The sequence below is a fragment of the Pleurodeles waltl genome, chromosome 4_1 (assembly GCF_031143425.1).
Source record: "Pleurodeles waltl isolate 20211129_DDA chromosome 4_1, aPleWal1.hap1.20221129, whole genome shotgun sequence".
Lineage (NCBI taxonomy): Eukaryota > Metazoa > Chordata > Amphibia > Caudata > Salamandridae > Pleurodeles > Pleurodeles waltl.
This window is the reverse complement of record NC_090442.1, coordinates 54,288,244-54,306,880: the sequence shown is the minus strand read 5'-3', so window position 1 is coordinate 54,306,880 and position 18,637 is coordinate 54,288,244. Positions and strand designations below refer to the sequence as shown.

Below are 18,637 nucleotides of genomic sequence, written 5' to 3'. Positions count from 1 at the left end.
TTTCGGTTAACAGCCGAACGCGGTAACCGATTGCGCCACAGAGACCAACCACTGCAGTGAGCGTGTTGGGACTCAATATATGTTTTTACCTTTGTGCTCCTGCCTGCAGCTCTAAGGTCCTGGCATAAGACAGGTAGGCTTAGACTCCATTGTGACATGTCTTACTTCTCTTAGAAGAAGGTTCTGAGTTGCCAGGCAGCTTATCTTCTGCTGGGCACACTTTCCTTTGCAGGCTTTCAGGTTGTGAATCCAGCACTGCTTAGGTGTCCATGTCAGACATGAGCAGCTCATTGAGCCCCACTGTGTGTTTTTTGTGGAGATACAACTCTCAGACTAGAGGGAGCAGGCGGGAAGTGGGTGAGACTCACACAGGGTGGGTGGGGCAGTTAAAGGATGTTATCTAATAGTGTAATCGAGGAGTTGGGTTTTTTGTGCACTACACTTTAACCAGCGATTCTTTCTAAAAGGAAATCCCAGGGCAGTACCCGCAATGAGTGACATCCCCACACCCGAGGTTGCATTGTGGTAGCTGTTCCCTGAGCCCCTAGCCCCTGTCCCCATGTCGCCCTTTCTCCTCGTGTAACTCACCTCAGGTTCGGTGGCTCTGATACTTGCTGCTTCTGCGCGATCATCCCCATGATCTGGGCCTTTGTACGAAATGTCATGTAAGATGACTTTATTTAGCACGGCGTTTGTCATTTGCTTGGTTGTCCTGTCACTGTTGGATGTTTTCTTGCGCAGACTACTGTCTAATGGTGGGAAGGCCACGAGACACGTGACTTTTCTCTTTCCTTGTTAGCATAGTTTCCTGCCACTGTCTTGGTGTGCTGCCAGCCTGTGAGACACGTGTCTTGCCCATCTCAGCTCCACTGTGGCATGTTAGATATGTCTTTGAGCAGAGTCCCGGTCCCAGAGCTGCTGCCTTCTCTACACTCTGGCTTGTAAGACTGCAGGCAAAGGCCCTCCCTGGCCCCTCAGCCAGATAGATACATTTACCTGCAGGGCTCAGCTTTGGTGAAAGATATTGGCGAGAGAGAGGAAAGGGGACGGCCCGTGGTGCACCCCCTATTTTGCATAGAACCACAGCCTCCTGGGAGGGGAGAGACATGAGGGTTCTCAGGGAAAGCCCTCCCAGGAGTGTTGAAGGGCAGGACGTGAAACACAGCAATCCCGGAATGGCCTGGTCTAAGATGCCTGTGCAATAGGCCTGGCCCTAGGCTTCCGGGGCTCTTCCTCGGCAGAGGCCCCAGTGGTATGAGCCCGACCAGGGCTGTGCCCGACCAGGGCTGTAGGGCGCATTGGGAGCGCGTTAGGGACGCGAAAGAGGGCGCAGGGCGCAGAACTCTGCCCGTTTCTCCCCAGGATTTTGGGGAGGACAGGGAATCTGGCCAGGTCAGTGACTAGGCTTTCCCAGAAGGAAAGTCCAGTGACAGTGGCATGTTGTGAAACACAAGATTGCTGGTGGTCTGGAGGGTGCTTTCTGTCAGCCACTTCTCCCGGGAGCAGCCAGAGAGCAGGCTGATGTCATGCTCTGTCAAGCACAACACTGGCCCCAAACCACTGTCCTTAGCAAAAGCAGAAACATTCATAGTTTCAGTCTCCTGCATCTGATTCCTGCCATCAGCATGTGAACGTTTGGCAGTCCAAGGCTTGCCATGCAAACTTTGTTCATAGGTGTCCCATGCAAATGCATGGGCCTCATCACTACTGTCTACGGCAGGGCTCTCTGCTCAGCCTATGTAAGTGAAGCATTGGTGGTTCAGTGGTAGAATTCTCGCCTGCCACGCGGGAGGCCCGGGTTCGATTCCTGGCCAATGCAAAGCGCCCTTCTTTTGGCTTTGCTTTAGAAGTCAGAAATATAGACTTGGTGGGAAAAAAAATGTCAAAGAGTGACCCCGACGTGATTTGAACACGCAACCTTCTGATCTGGAGTCAGACGCGCTACCGTTGCGCCACGAGGTCTCTGTGCATGCAGTTCTCAGCCCCGGATCAAGAAATGCTTCTGTGCCTTTTATTGGCCCTCAGTACGCCTGTGGTTAAAGTAGAAGGCTTGGTGGCCCGTTTCCAGTCCTATTGGTGGAAATGACTAGAGGTGAAGAGATGAGAGAAGATAGAAATGTTGAGATAGAGCATGTCACGCAGGCAAAGCGAGAGCTCTAAGAGCAAAGCCAGACAGCTGTGTTTTAATTCAGGACTTGATGTAGGCAAAAGCATACGTCCCTGGGTGGGCTTGAACCACCAACCTTTCGGTTAACAGCTGAACGTGCTAACCGATTGCGCCACAGAGACCAACCACCGCAGTGAGCGTGTTGGGACTCAATATATGTTTTTACCTTTGTGCTCCTGCCTGCAGCTCTAAGGTCCTGGCATAAGACAGGTAGGCTTAGACTCAATTGTGACATGTCTTACTTCTCTTAGAAGAAGGTTCTGAGTTGCCAGGCAGCTTATCTTCTGCCGGGCACACTTTCCTTTGCAGGCTTTCAGGTTGTGAATCCAGCACTGCTTAGGTGTCCATGTCAGACATGAGCAGCTCATTGAGCCCCACTGTGTGTTTTTTGTGGAGATACAACTCTCAGACTAGATGGAGCAGGCGGGAAGTGGGTGAGACTCACACAGGGTGGGTGGGGCAGTTAAAGGATGTTATCTAATAGTGTAATCGAGGAGTTGGGTTTTTTGTGCACTACACTTTAACCAGCGATTCTTTCTAAAAGGAAATCCCAGGGCAGTACCCGCAATGAGTGGCATCCCCACACCCGAGGTTGCATTGTGGTAGCTGTTCCCTGAGCCCATAGCCCCTGTCCCCATGTCGCCCTTTCTCCTCGTGTAACTCACCCCAGGTTCGGTGGCTCTGATACTTGCTGCTTCTGCTGCGCGATCATCCCCATGATCTGGGCCTTTGTACGAAATGTCATGTAAGATGACTTTATTCAGCACGGCGTTTGTCATTTGCTTGGTTGTCCTGTCACTGTTGGATGTTTTCTTGCGCAGACTACTGTCTAATGGTGGGAAGGCCACGAGACACGTGACTTTTCTCTTTCCTTGTTAGCATAGTTTCCTGCCACTGTCTTGGTGTGCTGCCAGCCTGTGAGACACGTGTCTTGCCCATCTCAGCTCCACTGTGGCATGTTAGATATGTCTTTGAGCAGAGTCCCGGTCCCAGAGCTGCTGCCTTCTCTGCACTCTGGCTTGTAAGACTGCAGGCAAAGGCCCTCCCTGGCCCCTCAGCCAGATAGATACATTTACCTGCAGGGCTCAGCTTTGGTGAAAGATATTGGCGAGAGAGAGGAAAGGGGACGGCCCGTGGTGCACCCCCTATTTTGCATAGAACCACAGCCTCCTGGGAGGGGAGAGACATGAGGGTTCTCAGGGAAAGCCCTCCCAGGAGTGTTGAAGGGCAGGACGTGAAACACAGCAATCCCGGAATGGCCTGGTCTAAGATGCCTGTGCAATAGGCCTGGCCCTAGGCTTCCGGGGCTCTTCCTCGGCAGAGGCCCCAGTGGTATGAGCCCGACCAGGGCTGTGCCCGACCAGGGCTGTAGGGCGCGTTGGGAGCGCGTTAGGGACGCGAAAGAGGGCGCAGGGCGCAGAACTCTGCCCGTTTCTCCCCAGGATTTTGGGGAGGACAGGGAATCTGGCCAGGTCAGTGACTAGGCTTTCCCAGAAGGAAAGTCCAGTGACAGTGGCATGTTGTGAAACACAAGATTGCTGGTGGTCTGGAGGGTGCTTTCTGTCAGCCACTTCTCCTGGGAGCAGCCAGAGAGCAGGCTGATGTCGTGCTCTGTCAAGCACAACACTGGCCCCAAACCACTGTCCTTAGCAAAAGCAGAAACATTCATAGTTTCAGTCTCCTGCATCTGATTCCTGCCATCAGCATGTGAACGTTTGGCAGTCCAAGGCTTGCCATGCAAACTTTGTTCATAGGTGTCCCATTCGAATGCATGGGCCTCATCACTACTGTCTACGGCAGGGCTCTCTGCTCAGCCTATGTAAGTGAAGCATTGGTGGTTCAGTGGTAGAATTCTCGCCTGCCACGCGGGAGGCCCAGGTTCGATTTACGGCCAATGTAAAGCGCCCTTCTTTTGGCTTTGCTTTAGAAGTCAGAGATATAGACTTGGTGGGGAAAAAAATGTCAAAGAGTGACCCCGACGTGATTTGAACACGCAACCTTCTGATCTGGAGTCAGACGCGCTACCGTTGCGCCACGAGGTCCCTGTGCATGCAGTTCTCAGCCCCGGATCAAGAAATGCTTCTGTGCCTTTTATTGGCCCTCAGTACGCCTGTGGTTAAAGTAGAAGGCTTGGTGTCCCGTTTCCAGTCCTATTGGTGGAAATGACTAGAGGTGAAGAGATGAGAGAAGATAGAAATGTTGAGATAGAGCATGTCACGCAGGCAAAGCGAGAGCTCTAAGAGCAAAGCCAGACAGCTGTGTTTTAATTCAGGACTTGATGTAGGCAAAAGCATACGTCCCTGGGTGGGCTTGAACCACCAACCTTTCGGTTAACAGCCGAACGCGCTAACCGATTGCGCCACAGAGACCAACCACCGCAGTGAGCGTGTTGGGACTCAATATATGTTTTTACCTTTGTGCTCCTGCCTGCAGCTCTAAGGTCCTGGCATAAGACAGGTAGGCTTAGACTCCATTGTGACATGTCTTACTTCTCTTAGAAGAAGGTTCTGAGTTGCCAGGCAGCTTATCTTCTGCCGGGCACACTTTCCTTTGCAGGCTTTCAGGTTGTGAATCCAGCACTGCTTAGGTGTCCATGTCAGACATGAGCAGCTCATTGAGCCCCACTGTGTGTTTTTTGTGGAGATACAACTCTCAGACTAGAGGGAGCAGGCGGGAAGTGGGTGAGACTCACACAGGGTGGGTGGGGCAGTTAAAGGATGTTATCTAATAGTTAATCGAGGAGTTGGGTTTTTTGTGCACTACACTTTAACCAGCGATTCTTTCTAAAAGGAAATCCCAGGGCAGTACCCGCAATGAGGGGCATCCCCACACCCGAGGTTGCATTGTGGTAGCTGTTCCCTGAGCCCATAGCCCCTGTCCCCATGTCGCCCTTTCTCCTCGTGTAACTCACCCCAGGTTCGGTGGCTCTGATACTTGCTGCTTCTGCTGCGCGATCATCCCCATGATCTGGGCCTTTGTACGAAATGTCATGTAAGATGACTTTATTCAGCACGGCGTTTGTCATTTGCTTGGTTGTCCTGTCACTGTTGGATGTTTTCTTGCGCAGACTACTGTCTAATGGTGGGAAGGCCACGAGACACGTGACTTTTCTCTTTCCTTGTTAGCATAGTTTCCTGCCACTGTCTTGGTGTGCTGCCAGCCTGTGAGACACGTGTCTTGCCCATCTCAGCTCCACTGTGGCATGTTAGATATGTCTTTGAGCAGAGTCCCGGTCCCAGAGCTGCTGCCTTCTCTGCACTCTGGCTTGTAAGACTGCAGGCAAAGGCCCTCCCTGGCCCCTCAGCAAGATAGATACATTTACCTGCAGGGCTCAGTTTTGGTGAAAGATATTGGCGAGAGAGAGGAAAGGGGACGGCCCGTGGTGCACCCCCTATTTTGCATAGAACCACAGCCTCCTGGGAGGGCAGAGACATGAGGGTTCTCAGGGAAAGCCCTCCCAGGAGTGTTGAAGGGCAGGACGTGAAACACAGCAATCCCGGAATGGCCTGGTCTAAGATGCCTGTGCAATAGGCCTGGCCCTAGGCTTCCGGGGCTCTTCCTCGGCAGAGGCCCCAGTGGTATGAGCCCGACCAGGGCTGTGCCCGACCAGGGCTGTAGGGCGCGTTGGGAGCGCGTTAGGGACGCGAAAGAGGGCGCAGGGCGCAGAACTCTGCCCGTTTCTCCCCAGGATTTTGGGGAGGACAGGGAATCTGGCCAGGTCAGTGACTAGGCTTTCCCAGAAGGAAAGTCCAGTGACAGTGGCATGTTGTGAAACACAAGATTGCTGGTGGTCTGGAGGGTGCTTTCTGTCAGCCACTTCTCCCGGGAGCAGCCAGAGAGCAGGCTGATGTCGTGCTCTGTCAAGCACAACACTGGCCCCAAACCACTGTCCTTAGCAAAAGCAGAAACATTCATAGTTTCAGTCTCCTGCATCTGATTCCTGCCATCAGCATGTGAACGTTTGGCAGTCCAAGGCTTGCCATGCAAACTTTGTTCATAGGTGTCCCATGCGAATGCATGGGCCTCATCACTACTGTCTACGGCAGGGCTCTCTGCTCAGCCTATGTAAATGAAGCATTGGTGGTTCAGTGGTAGAATTCTCGCCTGCCACGCGGGAGGCCCGGGTTCGATTCCCGGCCAATGCAAAGCGCCCTTCTTTTGGCTTTGCTTTAGAAGTCAGAGATATAGACTTGGTGGGGAAAAAAATGTCAAAGAGTGACCCCGACGTGATTTGAACACGCAACCTTCTGATCTGGAGTCAGACGCACTACCGTTTCGCCACGAGGTCCCTGTTCATGCAGTTCTCAGCCCCGGATCAAGAAATGCTTCTGTGCCTTTTATTGGCCCTCAGTACGCCTGTGGTTAAAGTAGAAGGCTTGGTGGCCCGTTTCCAGTCCTATTGGTGGAAATGACTAGAGGTGAAGAGATGAGAGAAGATAGAAATGTTGAGATAGAGCATGTCACGCAGGCAAAGCGAGAGCTCTAAGAGCAAAGCCAGACAGCTGTGTTTTAATTCAGGACTTGATGTAGGCAAAAGCATACGTCCCTGGGTGGGCTTGAACCACCAACCTTTCGGTTAACAGCCGAACGCGGTAACCGATTGCGCCACAGAGACCAACCACTGCAGTGAGCGTGTTGGGACTCAATATATGTTTTTACCTTTGTGCTCCTGCCTGCAGCTCTAAGGTCCTGGCATAAGACAGGTAGGCTTAGACTCCATTGTGACATGTCTTACTTCTCTTAGAAGAAGGTTCTGAGTTGCCAGGCAGCTTATCTTCTGCTGGGCACACTTTCCTTTGCAGGCTTTCAGGTTGTGAATCCAGCACTGCTTAGGTGTCCATGTCAGACATGAGCAGCTCATTGAGCCCCACTGTGTGTTTTTTGTGGAGATACAACTCTCAGACTAGAGGGAGCAGGCGGGAAGTGGGTGAGACTCACACAGGGTGGGTGGGGCAGTTAAAGGATGTTATCTAATAGTGTAATTGAGGAGTTGGGTTTTTTGTGCACTACACTTTAACCAGCGATTCTTTCTAAAAGGAAATCCCAGGGCAGTACCCGCAATGAGTGGCATCCCCACACCCGAGGTTGCATTGTGGTAGCTGTTCCCTGAGCCCCTAGCCCCTGTCCCCATGTCGCCCTTTCTCCTCGTGTAACTCACCTCAGGTTCGGTGGCTCTGATACTTGCTTCTTCTGCGCGATCATCCCCATGATCTGGGCCTTTGTACGAAATGTCATGTAAGATGACTTTATTCAGCACGGCGTTTGTCATTTGCTTGGTTGTCCTGTCACTGTTGGATGTTTTCTTGCGCAGACTACTGTCTAATGGTGGGAAGGCCACGAGACACGTGACTTTTCTCTTTCCTTGTTAGCATAGTTTCCTGCCACTGTCTTGTTGTGCTGCCTGCCTGTGAGACACGTGTCGTGCCCATCTCAGCTCCACTGTGGCATGTTAGATATGTCTTTGAGCAGAGTCCCGGTCCCAGAGCTGCTGCCTTCTCTGCACTCTGGCTTGTAAGACTGCAGGCAAAGGCCCTCCCTGGCCCCTCAGCCAGATAGATACATTTACCTGCAGGGCTCAGCTTTGGTGAAAGATATTGGCGAGAGAGAGGAAAGGGGACGGCCCGTGGTGCACCCCCTATTTTGCATAGAACCACAGCCTCCTGGGAGGGGAGAGACATGAGGGTTCTCAGGGAAAGCCCTCCCAGGAGTGTTGAAGGGCAGGACGTGAAACACAGCAATCCCGGAATGGCCTGGTCTAAGATGCCTGTGCAATAGGCCTGGCCCTAGGCTTCCGGGGCTCTTCCTCGGCAGAGGCCCCAGTGGTATGAGCCCGACCAGGGCTGTGCCCGACCAGGGCTGTAGGGCGCATTGGGAGCGCGTTAGGGACGCGAAAGAGGGCGCAGGGCGCAGAACTCTGCCCGTTTCTCCCCAGGATTTTGGGGAGGACAGGGAATCTGGCCAGGTCAGTGACTAGGCTTTCCCAGAAGGAAAGTCCAGTGACAGTGGCATGTTGTGAAACACAAGATTGCTGGTGGTCTGGAGGGTGCTTTCTGTCAGCCACTTCTCCCGGGAGCAGCCAGAGAGCAGGCTGATGTCGTGCTCTGTCAAGCACAACACTGGCCCCAAACCACTGTCCTTAGCAAAAGCAGAAACATTCATAGTTTCAGTCTCCTGCATCTGATTCCTGCCATCAGCATGTGAACGTTTGGCAGTCCAAGGCTTGCCATGCAAACTTTGTTCATAGGTGTCCCATGCGAATGCATGGGCCTCATCACTACTGTCTACGGCAGGGCTCTCTGCTCAGCCTATGTAAGTGAAGCATTGGTGGTTCAGTGGTAGAATTCTCGCCTGCCCCGCGGGAGGCCCGGGTTCGATTCCCGGCCAATGCAAAGCGCCCTTCTTTTGGCTTTGCTTTAGAAGTCAGAGATATAGACTTGGTGGGCAAAAAAATGTCAAAGAGTGACCTGACGTGATTTGAACACGCAACCTTCTGATCTGGAGTCAGACGCGCTACCGTTGCGCCACGAGGTCCCTGTGCATGCAGTTCTCAGCCCCAGATCAAGAAATGCTTCTGTGCCTTTTATTGGCCCTCAGTACGCCTGTGGTTAAAGTAGAAGGCTTGGTGTCCCGTTTCCAGTCCTATTGGTGGAAATGACTAGAGGTGAAGAGATGAGAGAAGATAGAAATGTTGAGATAGAGCATGTCACGCAGGCAAAGCGAGAGCTCTAAGAGCAAAGCCAGACAGCTGTGTTTTAATTCAGGACTTGATGTAGGCAAAAGCATACGTCCCTGGGTGGGCTTGAACCACCAACCATTCGGTTAACAGCCGCACGCGCTAACCGATTGCGCCACAGAGACCAACCACCACAGTGAGCGTGTTGGCACTCAATATATGTTTTTACCTTTGTGCTCCTGCCTGCAGCTCTAAGGTCCTGGCATAAGACAGGTAGGCTTAGACTCCATTGTGACATGTCTTACTTCTCTTAGAAGAAGGTTCTGAGTTGCCAGGCAGCTTATCTTCTGCCGGGCACACTTTCCTTTGCAGGCTTTCAGGTTGTGAATCCAGCACTGCTTAGGTGTCCATGTCAGACATGAGCAGCTCATTGAGCCCCACTGTGTGTTTTTTGTGGAGATACAACTCTCAGACTAGAGGGAGCAGGCGGGAAGTGGGTGAGACTCACACAGGGTGGGTGGGGCAGTTAAAGGATGTTATCTAATAGTGTAATCGAGGAGTTGGGTTTTTTGTGCACTACACTTTAACCAGCGATTCTTTCTAAAAGGAAATCCCAGGGCAGTACCCGCAATGAGTGGCATCCCCACACCCGAGGTTGCATTGTGGTAGCTGTTCCCTGAGCCCCTAGCCCCTGTCCCCATGTCGCCCTTTCTCCTCGTGTAACTCACCTCAGGTTCGGTGGCTCTGATACTTGCTGCTTCTGCGCGATCATCCCCATGATCTGGGCCTTTATACGAAATGTCATGTAAGATGACTTTATTCAGCACGGCGTTTGTCATTTGCTTGGTTGTCCTGTCACTGTTGGATGTTTTCTTGCGCAGACTACTGTCTAATGGTGGGAAGGCCACGAGACACGTGACTTTTCTCTTTCCTTGTTAGCATAGTTTCCTGCCACTGTCTTGTTGTGCTGCCTGCCTGTGAGACACGTGTCTTGCCCATCTCAGCTCCACTGTGGCATGTTAGATATGTCTTTGAGAAGAGTCCCGGTCCCAGAGCTGCTGCCTTCTCTGCACTCTGGCTTGTAAGACTGCAGGCAAAGGCCCTCCCTGGCCCCTCAGCCAGATAGATACATTTACCTGCAGGGCTCAGCTTTGGTGAAAGATATTGGCGAGAGAGAGGAAAGGGGACGGCCCGTGGTGCACCCCCTATTTTGCATAGAACCACAGCCTCCTGGGAGGGGAGAGACATGAGGGTTCTCAGGGAAAGCCCTCCCAGGAGTGTTGAAGGGCAGGACGTGAAACACAGCAATCCCGGAATGGCCTGGTCTAAGATGCCTGTGCAATAGGCCTGGCCCTAGGCTTCCGGGGCTCTTCCTCGGCAGAGGCCCCAGTGGTATGAACCCGACCAGGGCTGTGCCCGACCAGGGCTGTAGGGCGCGTTGGGAGCGCGTTAGGGACGCGAAAGAGGGCACAGGGCGCAGAACTCTGCCCGTTTCTCCCTAGGATTTTGGGGAGGACAGGGAATCTGGCCAGGTCAGTGACTAGGCTTTCCCAGAAGGAAAGTCCAGTGACAGTGGCATGTTGTGAAACACAAGATTGCTGGTGGTCTGGAGGGTGCTTTCTGTCAGCCACTTCTCCCGGGAGCAGCCAGAGAGCAGGCTGATGTCGTGCTCTGTCAAGCACAACACTGGCCCCAAACCACTGTCCTTAGCAAAAGCAGAAACATTCATAGTTTCAGTCTCCTGCATCTGATTCCTGCCATCAGCATGTGAACGTTTGGCAGTCCAAGGCTTGCCATGCAAACTTTGTTCATAGGTGTCCCATGCGAATGCATGGGCCTCATCACTACTGTCTACGGCAGGGCTCTCTGCTCAGCCTATGTAAGTGAAGCATTGGTGGTTCAGTGGTAGAATTCTCGCCTGCCACGCGGGAGGCCCGGGTTCGATTCCCGGCCAATGCAAAGCGCCCTTCTTTTGGCTTTGCTTTAGAAGTCAGAGATATAGACTTGGTGGGCAAAAAAATGTAAAAGAGTGACCCGACGTGATTTGAACACGCAACCTTCTGATCTGGAGTCAGACGCGCTACCGTTGCGCCACAAGGTCCCTGTGCATGCAGTTCTCAGCCCCGGATCAAGAAATGCTTCTGTGCCTTTTATTGGCCCTCAGTACGCCTGTGGTTAAAGTAGAAGGCTTGGTGGCCCGTTTCCAGTCCTATTGGTGGAAATGACTAGAGGTGAAGAGATGAGAGAAGATAGAAATGGTGAGATAGAGCATGTCACGCAGGCAAAGCGAGAGCTCTAAGAGCAAAGCCAGACAGCTGTGTTTTAATTCAGGACTTGATGTAGGCAAAAGCATACGTCCCTGGGTGGGCTTGAACCACCAACCTTTCGGTTAACAGCCGAACGCGCTAACCGATTGCACCACAGAGACCAACCACCGCAGTGAGCGTGTTGGGACTCTATATATATTTTTACCTTTGTGCTCCTGCCTGCAGCTCTAAGGTCCTGGCATAAGACAGGTAGGCTTAGACTCCATTGTGACATGTCTTACTTCTCTTAGAAGAAGGTTCTGAGTTGCCAGGCAGCTTATCCTCTGCCGGGCACACTTTCCTTTGCAGGCTTTCAGGTTGTGAATCCAGCACTGCTTAGGTGTCCATGTCAGACATGAGCAGCTCATTGAGCCCCACTGTGTGTTTTTTGTGGAGATACAACTCTCAGACTAGAGGGAGCAGGCGGGAAGTGGGTGAGACTCACACAGGGTGGGTGGGGCAGTTAAAGGATGTTATCTAATAGTGTAATCGAGGAGTTGGGTTTTTTGTGCACTACACTTTAACCAGCGATTCTTTCTAAAAGGAAATCCCAGGGCAGTACCCGCAATGAGTGGCATCCCCACACCCGAGGTTGCATTGTGGTAGCTGTTCCCTGAGCCCATAGCCCCTGTCCCCATGTCGCCCTTTCTCCTCGTGTAACTCACCCCAGGTTCGGTGGCTCTGATACTTGCTGCTTCTGCTGCGCGATCATCCCCATGATCTGGGCCTTTGTACGAAATGTCATGTAAGATGACTTTATTCAGCACGGCGTTTGTCATTTGCTTGGTTGTCCTGTCACTGTTGGATGTTTTCTTGCGCAGACTACTGTCTAATGGTGGGAAGGCCACGAGACACGTGACTTTTCTCTTTCCTTGTTAGCATAGTTTCCTGCCACTGTCTTGGTGTGCTGCCAGCCTTTGAGACACGTGTCTTGCCCATCTCAGCTCCACTGTGGCATGTTAGATATGTCTTTGAGCAGAGTCCCGGTCCCAGAGCTGCTGCCTTCTCTGCACTCTGGCTTGTAAGACTGCAGGCAAAGGCCCTCCCTGGCCCCTCAGCCAGATAGATACATTTACCTGCAGGGCTCAGCTTTGGTGAAAGATATTGGCGAGAGAGAGGAAAGGGGACGGCCCGTGGTGCACCCCCTATTTTGCATAGAACCACAGCCTCCTGGGAGGGCAGAGACATGAGGGTTCTCAGGGAAAGCCCTCCCAGGAGTGTTGAAGGGCAGGACGTGAAACACAGCAATCCCGGAATGGCCTGGTCTAAGATGCCTGTGCAATAGGCCTGGCCCTAGGCTTCCGGGGCTCTTCCTCGGCAGAGGCCCCAGTGGTATGAGCCCGACCAGGGCTGTGCCCGACCAGGGCTGTAGGGCGCGTTGGGAGCGCGTTAGGGACGCGAAAGAGGGCGCAGGGCGCAGAACTCTGCCCGTTTCTCCCCAGGATTTTGGGGAGGACAGGGAATCTGGCCAGGTCAGTGACTAGGCTTTCCCAGAAGGAAAGTCCAGTGACAGTGGCATGTTGTGAAACACAAGATTGCTGGTGGTCTGGAGGGTGCTTTCTGTCAGCCACTTCTCCCGGGAGCAGCCAGAGAGCAGGCTGATGTCGTGCTCTGTCAAGCACAACACTGGCCCCAAACCACTGTCCTTAGCAAAAGCAGACACATTCATAGTTTCAGTCTCCTGCATCTGATTCCTGCCATCAGCATGTGAACGTTTGGCAGTCCAAGGCTTGCCATGCAAAATTTGTTCATAGGTGTCCCATGCGAATGCATGGGCCTCATCACTACTGTCTACGGCAGGGCTCTCTGCTCAGCCTATGTAAGTGAAGCATTGGTGGTTCAGTGGTAGAATTCTCGCCTGCCACGTGGGAGGCCCGGGTTCGATTCCCGGCCAATGCAAAGCACCCTTCTTTTGGCTTTGCTTTAGAAGTCAGAGATATAGACTTGGTGGGGAAAAAAATGTCAAAGAGTGACCCCGACGTGATTTGAACATGCAACCTTCTGATCTGGAGTCAGACGCGCTACTGTTGCGCCACGAGGTCCTGGTGCATGCAGTTCTCAGCCCCGGATCATGAAATGCTTCTGTGCCTTTTATTGGCCCTCAGTACGCCTGTGGTTAAAGTAGAAGGCTTGGTGGCCCGTTTCCAGTCCTATTGGTGGAAATGACTAGAGGTGAAGAGATGAGAGAAGATAGAAATGTTGAGATAGAGCATGTCACGCAGGCAAAGCGAGAGCTCTAAGAGCAAAGCCAGACAGCTGTGTTTTAATTCAGGACTTGATGTAGGCAAAAGCATACGTCCCTGGGTGGGCTTGAACCACCAACCTTTCGGTTAACAGCCGAACGCGCTAACCGATTGCGCCACAGAGACCAACCACCGCAGTGAGCGTGTTGGGACTCAATATATGTTTTTACCTTTGTGCTCCTGCCTGCAGCTCTAAGGTCCTGGCATAAGACAGGTAGGCTTAGACTCCATTGTGACATGTCTTACTTCTCTTAGAAGAAGGTTCTGAGTTGCCAGGCAGCTTATCTTCTGCCGGGCACACTTTCCTTTGCAGGCTTTCAGGTTGTGAATCCAGCACTGCTTAGGTGTCCATGTCAGACATGAGCAGCTCATTGAGCCCCACTGTGTGTTTTTTGTGGAGATACAACTCTCAGACTAGAGGGAGCAGGCGGGAAGTGGGTGAGACTCACACAGGGTGGGTGGGGCAGTTAAAGGATGTTATCTAATAGTGTAATCGAGGAGTTGGGTTTTTTGTGCACTACACTTTAACCAGCGATTCTTTCTAAAAGGAAATCCCAGGGCAGTACCCGCAATGAGTGGCATCCCCACACCCGAGGTTGCATTGTGGTAGCTGTTCCCTGAGCCCCTAGCCCCTGTCCCCATGTCGCCCTTTCTCCTCGTGTAACTCACCTCAGGTTCGGTGGCTCTGATACTTGCTGCTTCTGCGCGATCATCCCCATGATCTGGGCCTTTGTACGAAATTTCATGTAAGATGACTTTATTCAGCACAGCGTTTGTCATTTGCTTGGTTGTCCTGTCACTGTTGGATGTTTTCTTGCGCAGACTACTGTCTAATGGTGGGAAGGCCACGAGACACGTGACTTTTCTCTTTCCTTGTTAGCATAGTTTCCTGCCACTGTCTTGTTGTGCTGCCTGCCTGTGAGACACGTGTCTTGCCCATCTCAGCTCCACTGTGGCATGTTAGATATGTCTTTGAGCAGAGTCCCGGTCCCAGAGCTGCTGCCTTCTCTGCACTCTGGCTTGTAAGACTGCAGGCAAAGGCCCTCCCTGGCCCCTCAGCCAGATAGATACATTTACCTGCAGGGCTCAGCTTTGGTGAAAGATATTGGCGAGAGAGAGGAAAGGGGACGGCCCGTGGTGCACCCCCTATTTTGCATAGAACCACAGCCTCCTGGGAGGGCAGAGACATGAGGGTTCTCAGGGAAAGCCCTCCCAGGAGTGTTGAAGGGCAGGACGTGAAACACAGCAATCCCGGAATGGCCTGGTCTAAGATGCCTGTGCAATAGGCCTGGCCCTAGGCTTCCGGGGCTCTTCCTCGGCAGAGGCCCCAGTGGTATGAGCCCGACCAGGGCTGTGCCCGACCAGGGCTGTAGGGCGCGTTGGGAGCGCGTTAGGGACGCGAAAGAGGGCGCAGGGCGCAGAACTCTGCCCGTTTCTCCCCAGGATTTTGGGGAGGACAGGGAATCTGGCCAGGTCAGTGACTAGGCTTTCCCAGAAGGAAAGTCCAGTGACAGTGGCATGTTGTGAAACACAAGATTGCTGGTGGTCTGGAGGGTGCTTTCTGTCAGCCACTTCTCCCGGGAGCAGCCAGAGAGCAGGCTGATGTCGTGCTCTGTCAAGCACAACACTGGCCCCAAACCACTGTCCTTAGCAAAAGCAGACACATTCATAGTTTCAGTCTCCTGCATCTGATTCCTGCCATCAGCATGTGAACGTTTGGCAGTCCAAGGCTTGCCATGCAAAATTTGTTCATAGGTGTCCCATGCGAATGCATGGGCCTCATCACTACTGTCTACGGCAGGGCTCTCTGCTCAGCCTATGTAAGTGAAGCATTGGTGGTTCAGTGGTAGAATTCTCGCCTGCCACGTGGGAGGCCCGGGTTCGATTCCCGGCCAATGCAAAGCACCCTTCTTTTGGCTTTGCTTTAGAAGTCAGAGATATAGACTTGGTGGGGAAAAAAATGTCAAAGAGTGACCCCGACGTGATTTGAACATGCAACCTTCTGATCTGGAGTCAGACGCGCTACTGTTGCGCCACGAGGTCCTGGTGCATGCAGTTCTCAGCCCCGGATCATGAAATGCTTCTGTGCCTTTTATTGGCCCTCAGTACGCCTGTGGTTAAAGTAGAAGGCTTGGTGGCCCGTTTCCAGTCCTATTGGTGGAAATGACTAGAGGTGAAGAGATGAGAGAAGATAGAAATGTTGAGATAGAGCATGTCACGCAGGCAAAGCGAGAGCTCTAAGAGCAAAGCCAGACAGCTGTGTTTTAATTCAGGACTTGATGTAGGCAAAAGCATACGTCCCTGGGTGGGCTTGAACCACCAACCTTTCGGTTAACAGCCGAACGCGCTAACCGATTGCGCCACAGAGACCAACCACCGCAGTGAGCGTGTTGGGACTCAATATATGTTTTTACCTTTGTGCTCCTGCCTGCAGCTCTAAGGTCCTGGCATAAGACAGGTAGGCTTAGACTCCATTGTGACATGTCTTACTTCTCTTAGAAGAAGGTTCTGAGTTGCCAGGCAGCTTATCTTCTGCCGGGCACACTTTCCTTTGCAGGCTTTCAGGTTGTGAATCCAGCACTGCTTAGGTGTCCATGTCAGACATGAGCAGCTCATTGAGCCCCACTGTGTGTTTTTTGTGGAGATACAACTCTCAGACTAGAGGGAGCAGGCGGGAAGTGGGTGAGACTCACACAGGGTGGGTGGGGCAGTTAAAGGATGTTATCTAATAGTGTAATCGAGGAGTTGGGTTTTTTGTGCACTACACTTTAACCAGCGATTCTTTCTAAAAGGAAATCCCAGGGCAGTACCCGCAATGAGTGGCATCCCCACACCCGAGGTTGCATTGTGGTAGCTGTTCCCTGAGCCCCTAGCCCCTGTCCCCATGTCGCCCTTTCTCCTCGTGTAACTCACCTCAGGTTCGGTGGCTCTGATACTTGCTGCTTCTGCGCGATCATCCCCATGATCTGGGCCTTTGTACGAAATGTCATGTAAGATGACTTTATTCAGCACAGCGTTTGTCATTTGCTTGGTTGTCCTGTCACTGTTGGATGTTTTCTTGCGCAGACTACTGTCTAATGGTGGGAAGGCCACGAGACACGTGACTTTTCTCTTTCCTTGTTAGCATAGTTTCCTGCCACTGTCTTGTTGTGCTGCCTGCCTGTGAGACACGTGTCTTGCCCATCTCAGCTCCACTGTGGCATGTTAGATATGTCTTTGAGCAGAGTCCCGGTCCCAGAGCTGCTGCCTTCTCTGCACTCTGGCTTGTAAGACTGCAGGCAAAGGCCCTCCCTGGCCCCTCAGCCAGATAGATACATTTACCTGCAGGGCTCAGCTTTGGTGAAAGATATTGGCGAGAGAGAGGAAAGGGGACGGCCCGTGGTGCACCCCCTATTTTCCAAAGAACCACAGCCTCCTGGGAGGGCAGAGACATGAGGGTTCTCAGGGAAAGCCCTCCCAGGAGAGTTGAAGGGCAGGACGTGAAACACAGCAATCCCGGAATGGCCTGGTCTAAGATGCCTGTGCAATAGGCCTGGCCCTAGGCTTCCGGGGCTCTTCCTCGGCAGAGGCCCCAGTGGTATGAGCCCGACCAGGGCTGTAGGGCGCGTTGGGAGCGCGTTAGGGACGCGAAAGAGGGCGCAGGGCGCAGAACTCTGCCCGTTTCTCCCCAGGATTTTGGGGAGGACATGGAATCTGGCCAGGTCAGTGAGTAGGCTTTCCCAGAAGGAAAGTCCAGTGACAGTGGCATGTTGTGAAACACAAGATTGCTGGTGGTCTGGAGGGTGCTTTCTGTCAGCCACTTCTCCCGGGAGCAGCCAGAGAGCAGGCTGATGTCGTGCTCTGTCAAGCACAACACTGGCCCCAAACCACTGTCCTTAGCAAAAGCAGAAACATTCATAGTTTCAGTCTCCTGCATCTGATTCCTGCCATCAGCATGTGAACGTTTGGCAGTCCAAGGCTTGCCATGCAAACTTTGTTCATAGGTGTCCCATGCGAATGCATGGGCCTCATCACTACTGTCTACGGCAGGGCTCTCTGCTCAGCCTATGTAAGTGAAGCATTGGTGGTTCAGTGGTAGAATTCTCGCCTGCCACGTGGGAGGCCTGGGTTCGATTCCCGGCCAATGCAAAGCGCCCTTCTTTTGGCTTTGCTTTAGAAGTCAGAGATATAGACTTGGTGGGGAAAAAAATCTCAAAGAGTGACCCCGACGTGATTTGAACACGCAACCTTCTGATCTGGAGTCAGACGCGCTACCGTTGCGCCACGAGGTCCCTGTGCATGCAGTTCTCAGCCCCGGATCAAGAAATGCTTCTGTGCCTTTTATTGGCCCTCAGTACGCCTGTGGTTAAAGTAGAAGGCTTGGTGGCCCGTTTCCAGTCCTATTGGTGGAAATGACTAGAGGTGAAGAGATGAGAGAAGATAGAAATGGTGAGATAGAGCATGTCACGCAGGCAAAGCGAGAGCTCTAAGAGCAAAGCCAGACAGCTGTGTTTTAATTCAGGACTTGATGTAGGCAAAAGCATACGTCCCTGGGTGGGCTTGAACCACCAACCTTTCGGTTAACAGCCGAACGCGCTAACCGATTGCACCACAGAGACCAACCACCGCAGTGAGCGTGTTGGGACTCTATATATATTTTTACCTTTGTGCTCCTGCCTGCAGCTCTAAGGTCCTGGCATAAGACAGGTAGGCTTAGACTCCATTGTGACATGTCTTACTTCTCTTAGAAGAAGGTTCTGAGTTGCCAGGCAGCTTATCCTCTGCCGGGCACACTTTCCTTTGCAGGCTTTCAGGTTGTGAATCCAGCACTGCTTAGGTGTCCATGTCAGACATGAGCAGCTCATTGAGCCCCACTGTGTGTTTTTTGTGGAGATACAACTCTCAGACTAGAGGGAGCAGGCGGGAAGTGGGTGAGACTCACACAGGGTGGGTGGGGCAGTTAAAGGATGTTATCTAATAGTGTAATCGAGGAGTTGGGTTTTTTGTGCACTACACTTTAACCAGCGATTCTTTCTAAAAGGAAATCCCAGGGCAGTACCCGCAATGAGTGGCATCCCCACACCCGAGGTTGCATTGTGGTAGCTGTTCCCTGAGCCCATAGCCCCTGTCCCCATGTCGCCCTTTCTCCTCGTGTAACTCACCCCAGGTTCGGTGGCTCTGATACTTGCTGCTTCTGCTGCGCGATCATCCCCATGATCTGGGCCTTTGTACGAAATGTCATGTAAGATGACTTTATTCAGCACGGCGT

General features: G+C 52.5%; 8 non-coding genes across 8 annotated transcripts; 2 read left to right on the top strand and 6 right to left on the bottom strand.

Moving 5' to 3' along the window:
* Nucleotides 1–1,890: 1,890 nt before the first annotated feature.
* Nucleotides 1,891–1,962, bottom strand: TRNAW-CCA (transfer RNA tryptophan (anticodon CCA)). Its single transcript has one exon. It is a non-coding gene; the product is annotated as a tRNA-Trp (tRNA).
* Nucleotides 1,963–4,137: 2,175 nt separating this feature from the next.
* TRNAW-CCA (transfer RNA tryptophan (anticodon CCA)) lies at nt 4,138–4,209 on the bottom strand. The gene has a single exon. It is a non-coding gene; the product is annotated as a tRNA-Trp (tRNA).
* Nucleotides 4,210–4,462: 253 nt separating this feature from the next.
* On the bottom strand, nt 4,463–4,536 carry TRNAN-GUU (transfer RNA asparagine (anticodon GUU)). The gene has a single exon. It is a non-coding gene; the product is annotated as a tRNA-Asn (tRNA).
* A 1,705-nt stretch (nt 4,537–6,241) lies between these two features.
* Nucleotides 6,242–6,312, top strand: TRNAG-GCC (transfer RNA glycine (anticodon GCC)). Its single transcript has one exon. It is a non-coding gene; the product is annotated as a tRNA-Gly (tRNA).
* Nucleotides 6,313–10,728: 4,416 nt separating this feature from the next.
* TRNAG-GCC (transfer RNA glycine (anticodon GCC)) lies at nt 10,729–10,799 on the top strand. The gene has a single exon. It is a non-coding gene; the product is annotated as a tRNA-Gly (tRNA).
* A 2,642-nt stretch (nt 10,800–13,441) lies between these two features.
* On the bottom strand, nt 13,442–13,515 carry TRNAN-GUU (transfer RNA asparagine (anticodon GUU)). Its single transcript has one exon. It is a non-coding gene; the product is annotated as a tRNA-Asn (tRNA).
* A 2,170-nt stretch (nt 13,516–15,685) lies between these two features.
* TRNAN-GUU (transfer RNA asparagine (anticodon GUU)) lies at nt 15,686–15,759 on the bottom strand. Its single transcript has one exon. It is a non-coding gene; the product is annotated as a tRNA-Asn (tRNA).
* Nucleotides 15,760–17,588: 1,829 nt separating this feature from the next.
* Nucleotides 17,589–17,660, bottom strand: TRNAW-CCA (transfer RNA tryptophan (anticodon CCA)). The gene has a single exon. It is a non-coding gene; the product is annotated as a tRNA-Trp (tRNA).
* Nucleotides 17,661–18,637: the final 977 nt, after the last annotated feature.